Consider the following 14,269-nt stretch of genomic DNA (forward strand, 5'->3'; position numbering starts at 1 on the left):
TGTTAAATGTTAGCATTGAGAGGGGTCCCCAAAGCATTCATTCTACAACTGAAGAATTTGATTCCCTTCAGAGAGGACAATCTAGTTGTTCTCACAGGTAATAGGTACCTGTGGTAAGGTTTGAATTCAGGTCTTCTGCTTCCATAGTTAAAGTACTGTAGAATATGAAGTATTTGTTACTTGTATTATATTTTTCTCTAATTGGGAAATAAATTACATTGCTCTCTGTTGAAGTTTCATATATTGATCAACAGATAAGGAAAGGCATGAGTCCTTCCTGACTTCTGAATTCACCTGTATGGGCCTAGCTTATGCGCAAAATAACCACCATCTCTTCTCCCTCCTCACCACACACACACACACACACACACACACACACACACACACACACAAACACACACACACACACACACACACACAAAGAACAGATGTTCAAGAATCCTGATTGTCACAGGACCACCCACAACTGCCGAGGAGCCATCATGGCATGCCCACCTCTTGGCAGAGAGGAGTGACTCAGTGTTGAATCAGACATATATATATTTTGAACATTGTCAATGTGGAAATTTGTTTTTCTTGACTATGCATATTTATTATAAGGTTTTTTATTTTCATTTCTTTTCCTATGGGGGAGATGGGAAAGAAAGAAAATAGAATGTTGCTAATTAAAACATTTTTAAAAATCAGAAACTCAAAAAAGAAGGATCTTTCAGATGCCTTCCAACTCTGAAATCCTTTGATTCTCAGGTCTTTTACGTTCATTCATCCATATTTGCTATTCTATGATGTTTTCTAGGGCTTGGGAGGCCATAAAAAAGATACATAATCTTTTATGTATCATGTTCTGAGATTCTGGGATTCCGGGGAAGAATGTTGGAAAAAAGGAGGACATAAGGAAAAGATGCAAAATTCCAAGAAGATCATCCTGCTCTGGAATACCATGCTTCCCCTGCCCCCTCCCCTCAGTTTGGTGATAAAGCCATCAAAACAACTTCTCCTGCCCATCCCACTTCCCAAATTTTATCTACTCCTTTACCTGGCCCTTGAGAGAAAACACAATATTCTTTATTATAATTACAAACAATTAACAAGTTACTTCCTAGGCCATTAGCTGAGGAGGATTAGAATGTACCATAATAAAAATGCTCCATTGATTTAAAGAGTCTGGGAGTGGGATGGGACATTTCCTCCTCCTTTAGCTGGGTACCTGTCTTTCCCCACCCCCAGAGCCTTTAGATAATACACATGCAGACAGGATTTTTGATTAAATAACAAGAAGGTTTATTGGATTAATTCATCATGGCCTGGTTTCTACCTGGACTGAAGAAGTCTCCTAAGATGGTCCAGTGGGGCTCCTGCACCAAATCCAGCACAAGACTGGGTTTGGAAATCTCAGGAGGCCAAGGTAAAGGGAGCTACCTAGGAACCATAGAGTTGGACTTGGGAGGGCTCTTCTCTTGGGCCATATTCTGCTGGGCTGCTCATAGGACATCCTCTTGGGATGGGACCACTGGAACTGGTCTTGCATCTAAAGCCCTTTTCTCCCCTGGTTATCATCGCACAGTGTTGTAGGGTTTTGAGTGGAAAATGCTGTGTGGTTTAATTATTACACTAATGAGCTCCAGGGAGCTGGTTTTCAGATTCTTTTGCTTTGGGCTAGGAGTGGAAAAATTGCCACATCATGTTTTCTGCCCTTGGGGAATGACTTAGCCGCCCTAAAGGCAACTTTTTAAAGAATTGGGGGTCCCATCTGTAATGTCAGTACCCAACTGACAAGACCTTCCTGCAATGTTTCCTTCTCCACCTTGTTGATGAAAAAACCTATTTATGAAAGTCTCTTTTTTCTCCTCTCTAGCCCGAGTAGCTTCGGTTACATTTTATAAAATAGATGCGTGACTGGGTGGAGAGGGGGAGACATCTGCTCCCCTGAGATAGACTAGAAGTTACAAAGGCAAACCATTTATTTTGCAGGTCAAGCCGCTCTCCTCTCTGACAGTGTTCTTCTGTGGGATTCAAAGGCTTTAATTATTAATCAATGCCTCCCCTGCTTTGTTGCTGGCTTTAGAATGTTTGAGAGGAAAGTGGCAGCCTCTGCCCTTGCATATACTTCATTAAGCTAGGGTCAGACCACTAGGGAGCCATACCCAGGGAGGAACCCCAGCCTCTTGAGAGGTTTCCTTAGTAAACAATTCAAGGAGGGAAGGATGTGGTTGAGTGTTCTTGGGAAGGTAGCTGGTTGGAATTATAGAAATCGGATATATTTAAGGCTCCTGAGACAGAGAAGTGGGGCTCTGCTATTCTTTGATCTCAGTTGTGTATGGAGAGACCAGAGCTATCATGGTGGCACCCTGCGTTGGGCAAAAGTCAGTTCTTGGTAATAAACATATGCTTGCTAGGCGAGTCACATGGCTTTCCTTCTGGGCCACGAGCTCACTGTCCCGGGGCTTCCAGTGGCTCACATGGATAGTCCAAAGAAGTGTTTGGCTGAGAGGTGATGGTTGCAGGTGTTTGATCTGGGAGGACTTCTGCCATAGGCACCGGAGAATAAAATGATGATCTCAGATGGCTCTGGATTTGCAGAACTCAGGGAATGGGCCAGGTGTAGGAACACAGTCCAGAAGGTTACCCTATCAGTGGTTGCCATGGATACCAAAGAGGGCAGCTGAGTGGGTGGGACATCTCTAGGGAATTGATGAAGTGGAGGGCAGGATCAAGTTACCTACTCATACTCCGTCTTAAAGGTGTGTATATTTCTGTAGTCTGGGGACTCTATACCTTGCACAGCTCATTTGGACCTGGGTCCTAAGTTCCTGATCTTCAGACATTATCTGTCTGTCTCTCTCTCCCCTACCTAGATATGAGTCACAACATCACAGATTCACAGGGTCTCAGAGTTAGAAGGGATATTAGAAGGCAGAGTGTTCAATCAGTGCTTGAATGTAATGAATAGGACAGGACACTACACCCTAGGTTCAATTCCCTTCTAGCTGTGTGATCCTGGGCAAGTCACTCAATCTCTGCCTCAGTTTCCTCCTAAAATAAACTGGGGAAGGAAATGGTAAATCCCTTCAGTATCTTCCAAATGGGGTCATGAGGACTTGGAAGTGTCTAAAAAGTGACTAAACAACAAAACTTAATTCATTACCACTATTCTGAAATGTGCCTCTGAGGTACTGCTTAGCATGAGTCCAATGCACTCATGATCATATTCTGTCTACCATTCAGATTTTACTTGATGACCTTCAACCAAGGGGAATCCCTTACCAAAAAAAGGCAGCCAATTTCACTTTTGGACAGCGCTCCCTTTTAAGAAGCTTAGCTTGACCTCAGGTCTAAGTCTTTTTTTCTCAGCAATATGACTGGTTGCTCTTACATAATTCTGCTGTTCAGGAACAAACAGGACAAGACTAATCCATCTTCTACTTGGCACCTCTTCAAATTCTTGGACAGCTATCACGTCTCTCCTTCTCTCTTACCCAGCATTATCTTTTCTTCAGGCTGAATTTCCCCAATTCTGTCAAACTATTTCCACAAAGCATGGAGACCCTTTACGATCCTAATTTCTCCTCTCTGCATGATCTGCAGTTTATCATTTTTCTCACCTAAATACGGCACCTAGAATAGAATACAATACCTAGTGTTGAATACGCTACTCTGAGTATGATCTGACCTAGAAGTGTGATGATAACCTCTGCAGTTCAACAGATTTCTCTGGGAGAAGGGGATGAGCATTTATTAAGTTCCATTATGTGCCAGGCACCGTGCTATATGCTTTATAAATGTTATCTCATTTGATCTTCTCCCAAACCTTGTGAGGTAAGGGCTTTTATTATCCTCACTTTATAGTTGAAGAAACAGGCAGACTAAGGCCATACTGCTAGTAAGTGTCTGAGGTCAGATTTGAACTTGAGTTCCAGATTTCAGTAGATTTGAACTCGGGTATTGCTGACTTCAGTCCTGACATTGAACCACTTACCTGTCTATTAGCTGTCTTGAGTGCCATAGCTAACTAGAGTGAATATTATTAAGTACCAACCATGTGCTAGGCTAAGCACTGTGCTAAGCCCTGAGAATATAAATACAGTCAACAAAGACAGGTTCTGCCCTCAAGGAGCTTACTTTGCAAAGGGATAGTACATATAAAGGAGAGATGGTACATATAAAAGAGAGATAGAGGTAGTATATATAAAGGAGAGATAGAGGTAGTATATATAAAGGAGAGATAGAGGTAGTATATATAAAGGAGAGATAGAGGTAGTATATATAAAGGAGAGATAGTATATATAGGTGAATTGGGAAAGGGGATGGGGAAAAAAGTGATGGTGACATAGACTGAATCCTGTACGTATGGCAGAGTAGGTGCCTATTTCCTGAGGGTGAATCCAAAGTTGGGGAAGAGGCAGGGAGAAGAGAGGAGAGATGGGGATGATGATCAGAATGGCGGGAGTACGCTATAGAGATGGATTATCTCAAATCTTGTTTTTACACCAACTTCCAAACCAATCATTCATTCATTCCTCTCCCATCTTGCAACCAAAAAGTTGATTTTCTGCATCTGAAGGTAAGACTTTGCATTGATCACAATTATGTTTTCCTTCGTTAAATTCAGTCCGATGTTTTGGCTTGGTGGATAGAGTACCAGATGGAGAATTAGTAGAACCTGAGTTAAAATTTTGCTTTCAGACATCTCTGTCTGTCTCAGTTTACTCAAATGTAAAATTGAATAATAATAGTGTTCACCCCCCCTCCCCCAAGATTGCCAGATGGATCCAATGAGGTAATATTTACAGAATACTTTGTAAACTTTGAAGCATATATAAACTCTGGCTATTGTATGTTATGTACCTCTCCTGCTTTTCTATCATCTGCAAATGATCTCCTCTTTAAAAAATTATCCTATATTTCCTTCATTTATATTTGTATGCAATTATCTGCATTTGTGTTGTTTTTCCCCAGTGCAATATAAATTCTCAACTGTCAGGAAATGTTTAATTTTTTTGTATTCTCAGTGTCTACCACAGGATCTAGCATACAATAGGCACTAGCCAGATGCTTATTGAGTAAATAAATCTATCTCTTTAAAAGAGATATTTATCAAGATACTATCATTTAACAACAATTATTGAGGAAAAAATCTTAACTAGCTCGGGGCCAAGCATAGGTCTCTGAGGCAATTTTTATGGGGACTTCCTTCCAAGTGGGCATCAAACTTTGTACCTCTGTTTGGATCCAGACCCTGAATCTTGGCCGGATCCGTCTATCTTTATTGTTCCGTTCACATATGAAATCTTGCCCCTTGCTCTTCTTCAGCTTTTGCTTTTGCCTTCATGTTGCTTGGTGCTGAAATCAGCAATCTTGACTAATAGAAATTATATTGCGCTTGTATATAGCTTTTTAAGATTTACAAAGCACTATACATTTTATCTCATTTGATCTCACAACTACCCTGGGAGGTGAGTGCTATTATTATATCCTCTTCAATTTACAAGTTTATTTGTTCTCTTAAGAGTAGCTTCTGGGACTCTGATCCTCTTTCTCTCTCCTATGGCCATGACCCTTGCCATATCATTCTCACTCATATAGTATTAATGTATTTACTTTTCCCCTTTCTTTTCATCTCCACTCTTCTCTCCTGGGAGTGAGGGGGGAGTCAGGATTGAGAATTAGAAGTCGCCAATGCAAACAGTTAGTTCAAACACTGATTTTGCTGATGAAGGGTGCAATTGAGGAAATGGAAGCAGGAAGAAGTTAAATGACTGCCTAGAGTCACACAGCTAGAAAGTGTCTGAGGCTGGATCCAGATTCCAGATCTAATGCTCTTATTGTATCACCTTGATGCCATAGCTGTTGTCTCTGAAATCATGAATGAATCTAAGGCCTGTATTCCTGGAAACTCACCTCTCATATTGTGCTTATGTCACTGGAAGAACATCCTAACTTCCAGGTATTTTCCTAGTGGAAGTTTTGGTCAACACTTTGGAAATCTCATAGGCCCAGCTAATCTTACTGGATTCAAAGTCAGGGGACCTGGGTTTGAGTGGGGCGGGGGTTGGTACTTTCTAGCGGTGTGACCGTGGGTAAACCCCTTGGGGCAAAATCATCATCAGCAAAATCAGTGTTTGAACTAATTGTTTTAATTGGTGACTTCTAGTTCTCGATTTATGATCCTGACTCCCCTCTCTTCATCCCCAAGAGAGAAGGATGGAGATGAAGAGGAAAGAGAACAGTAAATACGTTGAAACTAAATGAGTGAAGATGGTATGGCAAGGATCACGGTCATAGGAAAGAGAAAGAGGGTCAGAGTCACAAAAGCCACTCTAAGAAAGCAAATAAACTTGTGAATTGAAGAGATATTGGCTCTAAGCTGAGTCTGAAATCAAAAAGCCCCGAGTTCAAATGCAGTTTTCTACTCTTACTAGCTGTGTGACCCTTGGCCAAACCACTCAATTTCTGCCTGCCTCCATTTCCTTCATGGCAGAATAGGAAAAATAATAGTACCTATGTCCCTTTGCTGTTGTAAGGATCTAATGAGATGGTATTTGTGAAATACTTAGCACAATTTGTGGCATATAGTGCCAAAGTATATATTTTCTCTTCCTTTTCTCTTTAGTCACTTCCCCTGCTTTTCAAATTTCAAAACTATTTGGAGAGAACAAACAAGCCCATCTTCTAAAAGCATAGAGGACTGTATCCAACTAGTGACAAACCACAGCAAATCAAATAAGAGTGGTTTATTTTGGAGTGTCAGACCCTTCCCTCTGGGAGGCCAAACCTTCCCTATCTCCGTCCACTTCTGCACTTCATCTAGAGTCACTTAATCTCTGAGCATCACTGGAATTGAATTGTAGGAATCTGTTCTTTGCCAGGCTGGTAATCTACCATGTCAGGCGCTGGCTTCCCTCATGACTTCCCCGCCTGTGCAATCGGCCTCTCAGGTTGCCATCTGCCTCTGACTTAGAGAGCCAATTCCTTCCTTGAGTTTTGTTTTGACTTTGCAATCAGTAGGGCCATGTTTCAAGAAGACCCTGCAATGTTCCTAAGTGTGCCAAGTTGCTCACATTGAGTAGGAACTAATCTGTGAGCCGCAGGCGGAAGGCTGAGCTCACAGCAGGTGCTGCTGGATCCTAGGGTGAGAGCTTTAGTCTGGCTGTGTAGTCCAAACACCAAACACATAAAGAACCTAAGACCTTATCCTCTGTTTTCACTAGGTTACCAGCCTATTCTTTTTTTTTCTTTTCTTTTCCTAATCATACATCTCTGATGAAATATCTTATAGTACTTTATATACCTGCTCAATCATTTGTAACATGTTGTTGCCCACTTATGGACATCATGTACCTTTCTTGCCCCGTGGTTGATCCTTTGCTTTGGTTTGTTATATTGTTTGGCTCTCGGAGAATTGACCTATCCCTTCACTTAGGCATGGTTCTTAACAATGCTTTTTTTTTAACTGTAATATTCTAAGGCTCACAATAATGTAGCACCACTGGAAAGACGTTAGTGCTAAAAAAAAGATGGTCCTTAATTCCAGAAAGAATCTTGGGCTCATTCCCAGAGGCAATCTAGTCCATTCTTTTCCTATTCAGTTGAATCAATGAATGACATAATTAAATTTTCTAGTTCTTCTTGGCTCTGTCCTAGTTCTGAAACCTAAGATTTACCCTTACACAGAGGATGCCTTTGTTTTCTTCTATCCAACCAATGAACCATCAATTGATTGACCAATTAACAACTAGTTGTTGAATTTTCCTATGGCCAATACCTAGGATATAGAGTAGAATACAGCCTTAGCAGCATCACAGCTGGGGACCCAGATTCAATTTGATCCAGTTGACATTTATTAAACCTCTCTAGTATATAGGGCAGCATGTTACTCTGATTTGGGGGTCAGAGAACTCAATTTCAAATCTCATTTCTGACACCACTTACATGATCTCAGGCAATTTACACTTAACCTTCATAGGCCTCAGTTTCTCCACTCATAAAATGAGAAGATTGGACTGGACACCCTATAAAACTCCATAACTTTTAAATTTACAGTTTTTAGAAGCTCTAACCTCAAGGACTTTGCTTTCTAGAGGAGATGTATGGCTTGACAGATGGTATGCTGCTGAGCTTGAGAGCTTCTGGCCCCTATGGAGCTAATCCTTCTCCCAATGGGAGTTGCTTATAGGATATTAAACAGAAAATTTAGTGGACACAAGATCAAGGCAGTGGTGGAAATGGAAAGGTTCCCAGAAAACAATGGCCACATCCTCATGTTAGGATATGGCTATTTCCCTGTCTCAGAAGAATGTTGCTGTGAAGAAAAGCTACAGAGATAAATTGTTATGTTGATAGTCTAGAGTGCTCTTCTTTATAGTGTGCTTCTGCTAGTGTCCACAGCTTTAGAAACTATTGGCAGCCAGGTATCACAATGGTTAGAGCACCAACCTTGGAGTCAGGAAGGCCAAGGGTCAGATCTATATCTATATCTAGATCTAGATATAATCTGCTGCTTTTGTGAACAACCCCAAGATAAGATTCTGTCCCAATGAGGGGATTGGCAAAAAGAAATAATAAGAAACTCTGACAAACATACAACCATATGCACAAATGAAACACCTTGAAATGCTTTACATACAAAAGCTTTAAAATTAGTAGGCAAGAGAAAAGTATTGAAGACTTGAACAAGGGAATAACATGAGGAAGGTGATGTCAGAGAGAAAACTGGGAGACTGTGACAGGAACGGGGGGTGAGGTGATGATGGTCTAGATAAAGGTGCTAACATTGAAAAGTGGAGATAAAGAGATGAACATTAGCAAGATTTTCAAAGAAAAATCTATAGAGCTTGGTAACTGACTTAAGGAGGAATTAAATATGAATCAAAGAAGCTTACTTCTCAACCCACAGAATCACTAAAACCTCCACTAGATGTGCTCTGTAGCCAAGTTTCAGAAGTGAAAGACTAAATTTGGCTTTATTTTTTTATCTACAACTGTAAGACATCACTGAATCTCACTCATTTTTACTTGTCCTTTTTTTGAGGTCTCCTTATAAACACTTTACCCATACCCCCACCTACAGAAAGCTTCCCAGGCAAATATAGCTGAGGAGCAGGGTGACTGTGATGATTGGGAAAAGCTAAGGATCATAGGATCAGAGATCGAGCTGTTAAAAATCATAGAGCCCAAAGAGTCCATCTGCCTCATTTTACAAATGAGGAAACTGTGACTCAGGGAGAACAAATGATTTGCTTGGTTCACTCAAATGGGAAGGATCTGACATAAGATTGGAACCAGTTTTTCTCTCTCTACATATAAGTATTATCTATTCTATAAAGCTGGGAATTAAAAGGGTTGAGTTGGAACATGAAATCTGGGATTAGCAAGCTGATGCCTTTTCACCAGCTTCTCTTTCTAGTTATGTAGTTGGGACAGGGATGCCTAGGGGATAGGAAATAAGAGAGGCAGGGGGGAAAGATTTTATTATTGCTGTCTATTACTATCACAAGAGATATAGCAATTAAATGTACATACCTGATAATACAAGGATTTGGAAAGTGAGGATACAGCTTTCAGAGAGGGAAAATACATCATCTGAAATCCTGTTTGCATAGTTGTGCCATCTTTAGGAGATAGCAGCTAGTGCCTTGAATTCTTTTTTGATGGGATTTGCAAATTAGTAGGTGAGGGGAAGGTGGTAGTTTACCTAGATTTTATTTTGTTTCATTTTTCTTTTTTTCTGCCTTTTTCTTCTTTTTTATTATTATAGCTTTTTATTTACAAAACATATGCATGGGTAATTTTTCAATATTCTTCTTCTGTTCCAACTTTTCCTCTCCTTCCCCCACCTCCTCTCCTAGGTGGTAGGTAGTCCAATACATGTGAAATATGTTAAAACGTATGTTAAATCCAATATATGAATATATATTTATACAGTTAGTTTGCTACACAAGAAAAATCGTATCTAGAAAGAAAGAAAAAACCTGAGAAGAAAAACAAAAAATGCAAGCAAACAATAACAGAGCGAAAATGCTTTGTTGTAGTCCACACTCATTTCCCATAGCTCTCTGGATGTAGATGACTCTCTTTATTACTGAACAATTGGAACTGGTTTGAGTCATTTCATTGTTGGAGAGAGCCACATTCATCAGAATTGATTTTCATATAGCCTTGTTGCAGTGTATAATGATCTGGTTATGTTCATTTCACTTAGCATCAATTCATGTAAGTCTCCAGGCCTCTCTGAATTCATCCTGTTGGTCATTTCTTACAGAACAATAATATCCCATAACATTCATATACCATAATTTATTCGGCCATTCTCCAATTGATGGGCATCCATTCAGTTTCCAATTTCTAGCCACTACCAAAAGGGCTGCCACAAACATTTTTGCAAATATGTGGGTCGCTTTCCCTCCTTTAAGATCTCTTTGGGATATAAGCCCAGTAGTAGCACTGCTGGGTCAAAGGGTATGCACAGCTTGATAATTTTTTGAGCATAGTTCCAAATTGCTCTAAAGAATAGTTGGATTCATTCACAACTCCACCAACAATGCATCAGTGTCCCAGTTTTCCCACATCCCCTCCAATATTCATCATTATTTTTTCCTGTCATCTTAGCCAATCTGACAGGTGTATAGTGGTATCTCAGAGTTGTCTTAATTTGCATTTCTCTGATCAATAGTGATTCAGAACACTCTTTCATATGAGTGGAGATAGCTTCAATTTCATCATCTGAAAGTTGTCTGTTCTTATCCTTTGACCATTTATCAATTGGAGAATGGCTTGATTTCTTATAAATTTGAGCCAATTCTCTATTTTAGAAAGGTTTTTATCAGAACCTTTAACTGCAAAAATATTTTCCCAGTTTGTTGCTTTCCTTTTAATCTTGTTTGCATTAGTTTTGTTTGTACAAAGGCTTTTTAATTTGATGTAATCAAAATTTTCTATTTTGTGATCAATAATGATCTCTAGTTCTTTGTTCACAAATTCCATTCTCCTCCACAAGTCCGAGACGTAAACTATCCTATGTTCCTCCAATTTATTTATGATCTCATTCTTTATGCCTAAACCATGGACCCATTTTGATCTTGGTATATGATGGGTTAATGCCTAGTTTCTGCCATACTAATTTCCAATTTTCCTAGCAGTTTTTGTCAAATGGTCTTTGGGTTTGTCAAACACTGGATTGCTACAGTTATTGACTATTTTGTCCTGTGAACCTAACCTATTCCACTGATCAACTACTCTTTTTCTTAGCCAGTACCAAATGGTTTTGATGATCACTGCTTTATAATATAGTTTAGAACTTTTACATATATTTTAATAAAGCTTTTGATAAAGCATCTCATGTTATTCACGTGAAGATGGAGAGATATTGATTAAATAATGATACAAGTAGTTGCATTTGGAAGTAGCTGGTTGCCTAGGCTGAAAGAGTTGTTAATGATTCAATGCCAGGTGTCAGGAAGTCTCCAGTGGAATATTTTGGGGACCTGTGTGTAGACCTCTGTTGTTTAACATTTTTGCCAATGCTCTGAATAAAAGCAAAGATGACATGCTCTTCAAATTTGCAGAGAACACAAAGCTAGGGGAGATAGCGAACATAGTAAATGATGGTATCAGTATCCCAAAGGATCTTGGCAGGTTAGATCCTGGAACTGAATCTAATAAGATGGAATTCAAGAGGGATAAAGCTTAAAGTCTTTCATTTGAGTATAGAAAGTCAACCACTTTGGGGGAAGAATAGGCAGATAAGCATCATTTTGGAAAAAAAAAAACTCTAAGGATTTTTTTAGTATTTATAAATTTTATTTGAAAATCTTATTCATAAATATGTAGCCTTGTGGAATTTCTAACCAGATCATTATTAAGTTAAAATGTAAAAATCTATATTTCAAGTCAACATTTCTTATTTTCTGGTGCTACTTATTGATAAATTCTGATCTGACAAGTGAATATTTCTAAAAGTAACCTTATTGTTACTGATTTCATAACTTGATTGAGATCAGCTTTGAACATTCATCTTCAACCATAACCTGGTTGCCCTTTTTGGATTTAATACAATGAATTATTATGTATCTCAGGAATTGTAAAATTTTCTCTTAATCCAAAAAAAGTTTTAAAAACATTTGCTCATTACATAGGTAGATCAACATTCAGAAATTAGACAATAAAAAGTAGCTAAGAACCAAAGAAAATTAAATCCTTCCAAAGTTTATGCAAATAGATATTTCTATTAAGCTTCTAAGTTATATGTGGGAATGTTTTTGTGTTTCAGCAAACAAAATAAATTGTCCAACTGTTTTGCCAGTCTCTATAAATAATGATGGATAAAACAAATCAACATGACCTACTGAAGAAGATTGTTTTGAGAATCTGGTGATTTATCTAAACACCAGGACTTCTGGAATCTTAGAAAACAAACATTTGAATTTGAAGAGCTCACAATACCAAACATGTTTGTATTACCAGTTATTTTAAAAAGTGTTTTTTGTGTGAATATTAAAAAAAACATAATTTGAATTTGAAGCGTGATCATTTTTTTCTGTGAAATATTTTCCCCATAATTTTTATACAAATGATTCATCTCTTTAAAATATCTAGAGAAGGGCCATACAATTCTTCAGTAGAAATTGTTTAAAATTTCTCTTTCATTATGTAGTTCAGTCTGGTGTTGAAAACTGTTTGAGTAAAGCTGTTAACAGAAAATGTCTGTTTTCTTTCTTTCCTTCCTTCCTTCTTTCTTTATCTTTTACAGAATATATTATTTATTTTTTAACATTCTTTTCTTTAAAAAATTTTAAGTTTCAAATTCTCTCTCTTCCATCCATCTCTCAGCCAATGAGAAGGCAAGCAAAATGACATTGATTATTCATGTGAAATCATACAAAACACTCACATATTCGTTATATTTCAACTAAGCAAGAAAAATGAAAAGGTAAGTAAATTATATTTCAATTTTTACTCAGAGTTTGTCTGTTCTTTCCCTGGAGCTGGACAGCATTTTTTATCATGAGACTTTTAGATTTGTCTAAGAACATTGTATTGATCAGAGCAGCCAAGTTTTTCATGACTGATCATCATTACAACATTGCTGTTACTATACACAATGATCTGGTTCTTTTCACTTTTCTTTGTATCTGTCCTTGCCGTGTTTTTCCAAAACCACCCCTTCATCATTTTATATAGCACAATAATTATCTATCACAATCATAGGTCACAATCTCTTCAACCATTCCCCAAATGATAAGCATCTCCTTAATTTCAAATTCTTTTCCAGTACAAAAAACTCTGCTCCAAATATCCTTATACAAATAGGGAAAGAGACTTTGTAATGGTATTGGTGAGTCACATGGTATACACAATTTTATTGCCCTTTATTTGCCTATTGGATCAATTTATAACTCTCAATAATGCATTTTGTACCTATTTTCTCTCATCCCCTCCATCATTTGTAATTTTTTACAGCTTTTTTCTATATAGACTGCTTCTAAGTTCCCTAATAATGATAAGATTCTTAGGAATTACTTGTATTATCTTCCCATATAGGAATACAAACAATTTAAGTTTTATTAAGTCTCATGATTTTTCTTTCATGTTTACCTTTTAATGGATCTCATATTTTATCTTTGAATGTAAAATTTTTATTTGACTCCGGTCTTTTCATCAGGAATGGTTGAATGTCCTCTATTTTATTGAATATCTATTTTCTCCCCTAAAGAATTATACTCAGTTTTTTTATGGAGTAGTTAAATTATTCCGATTATAATTTTTGCTCCTTTGCTTTCTGAAATATTTTATTCTAAGCTCTTTGCTCCTTTAACATGGGAGTATCTAAATCTTATATTCTAACTGTGTTTTGAATTTGAATTATTTCCTTCTGGCTGTTTGAAATACTTTCTCTTTGACCTGGGAGCTCTGGAATTTGACTGTAGTATTCCTGGGATTTTTTTGTTTTGGGATCTTTTTCAGATGGTGACTGATGGATTTTTTTTTTCAATTTCTATTTTGCTTTCTGAATCTAAGATACTGGGGCAATTTCCCCTTCTTGTTATTGTTCAGTCCTTCAATTTTTTTACATCTGACTCTTTGTGATCTCATGGATCATAGAATGTCAATATTGTCCATGAAGTTTTCTTAGCAAAGATAGTGGAATGGTTTGCCATTTCTTTCTCCCATTGATCAAGGCAAACAAAGGACTTGCTCAGAGTCACACAGATAGTATGTGCCTGAGGCTTGATTTGAAATCGGTTCCTCCTGACTTTAGGCCTAGTGCTCTAGC

This window comes from Antechinus flavipes, chromosome 5 (assembly GCF_016432865.1).
Source record: "Antechinus flavipes isolate AdamAnt ecotype Samford, QLD, Australia chromosome 5, AdamAnt_v2, whole genome shotgun sequence".
Taxonomy (NCBI): Eukaryota; Metazoa; Chordata; class Mammalia; order Dasyuromorphia; family Dasyuridae; genus Antechinus; species Antechinus flavipes.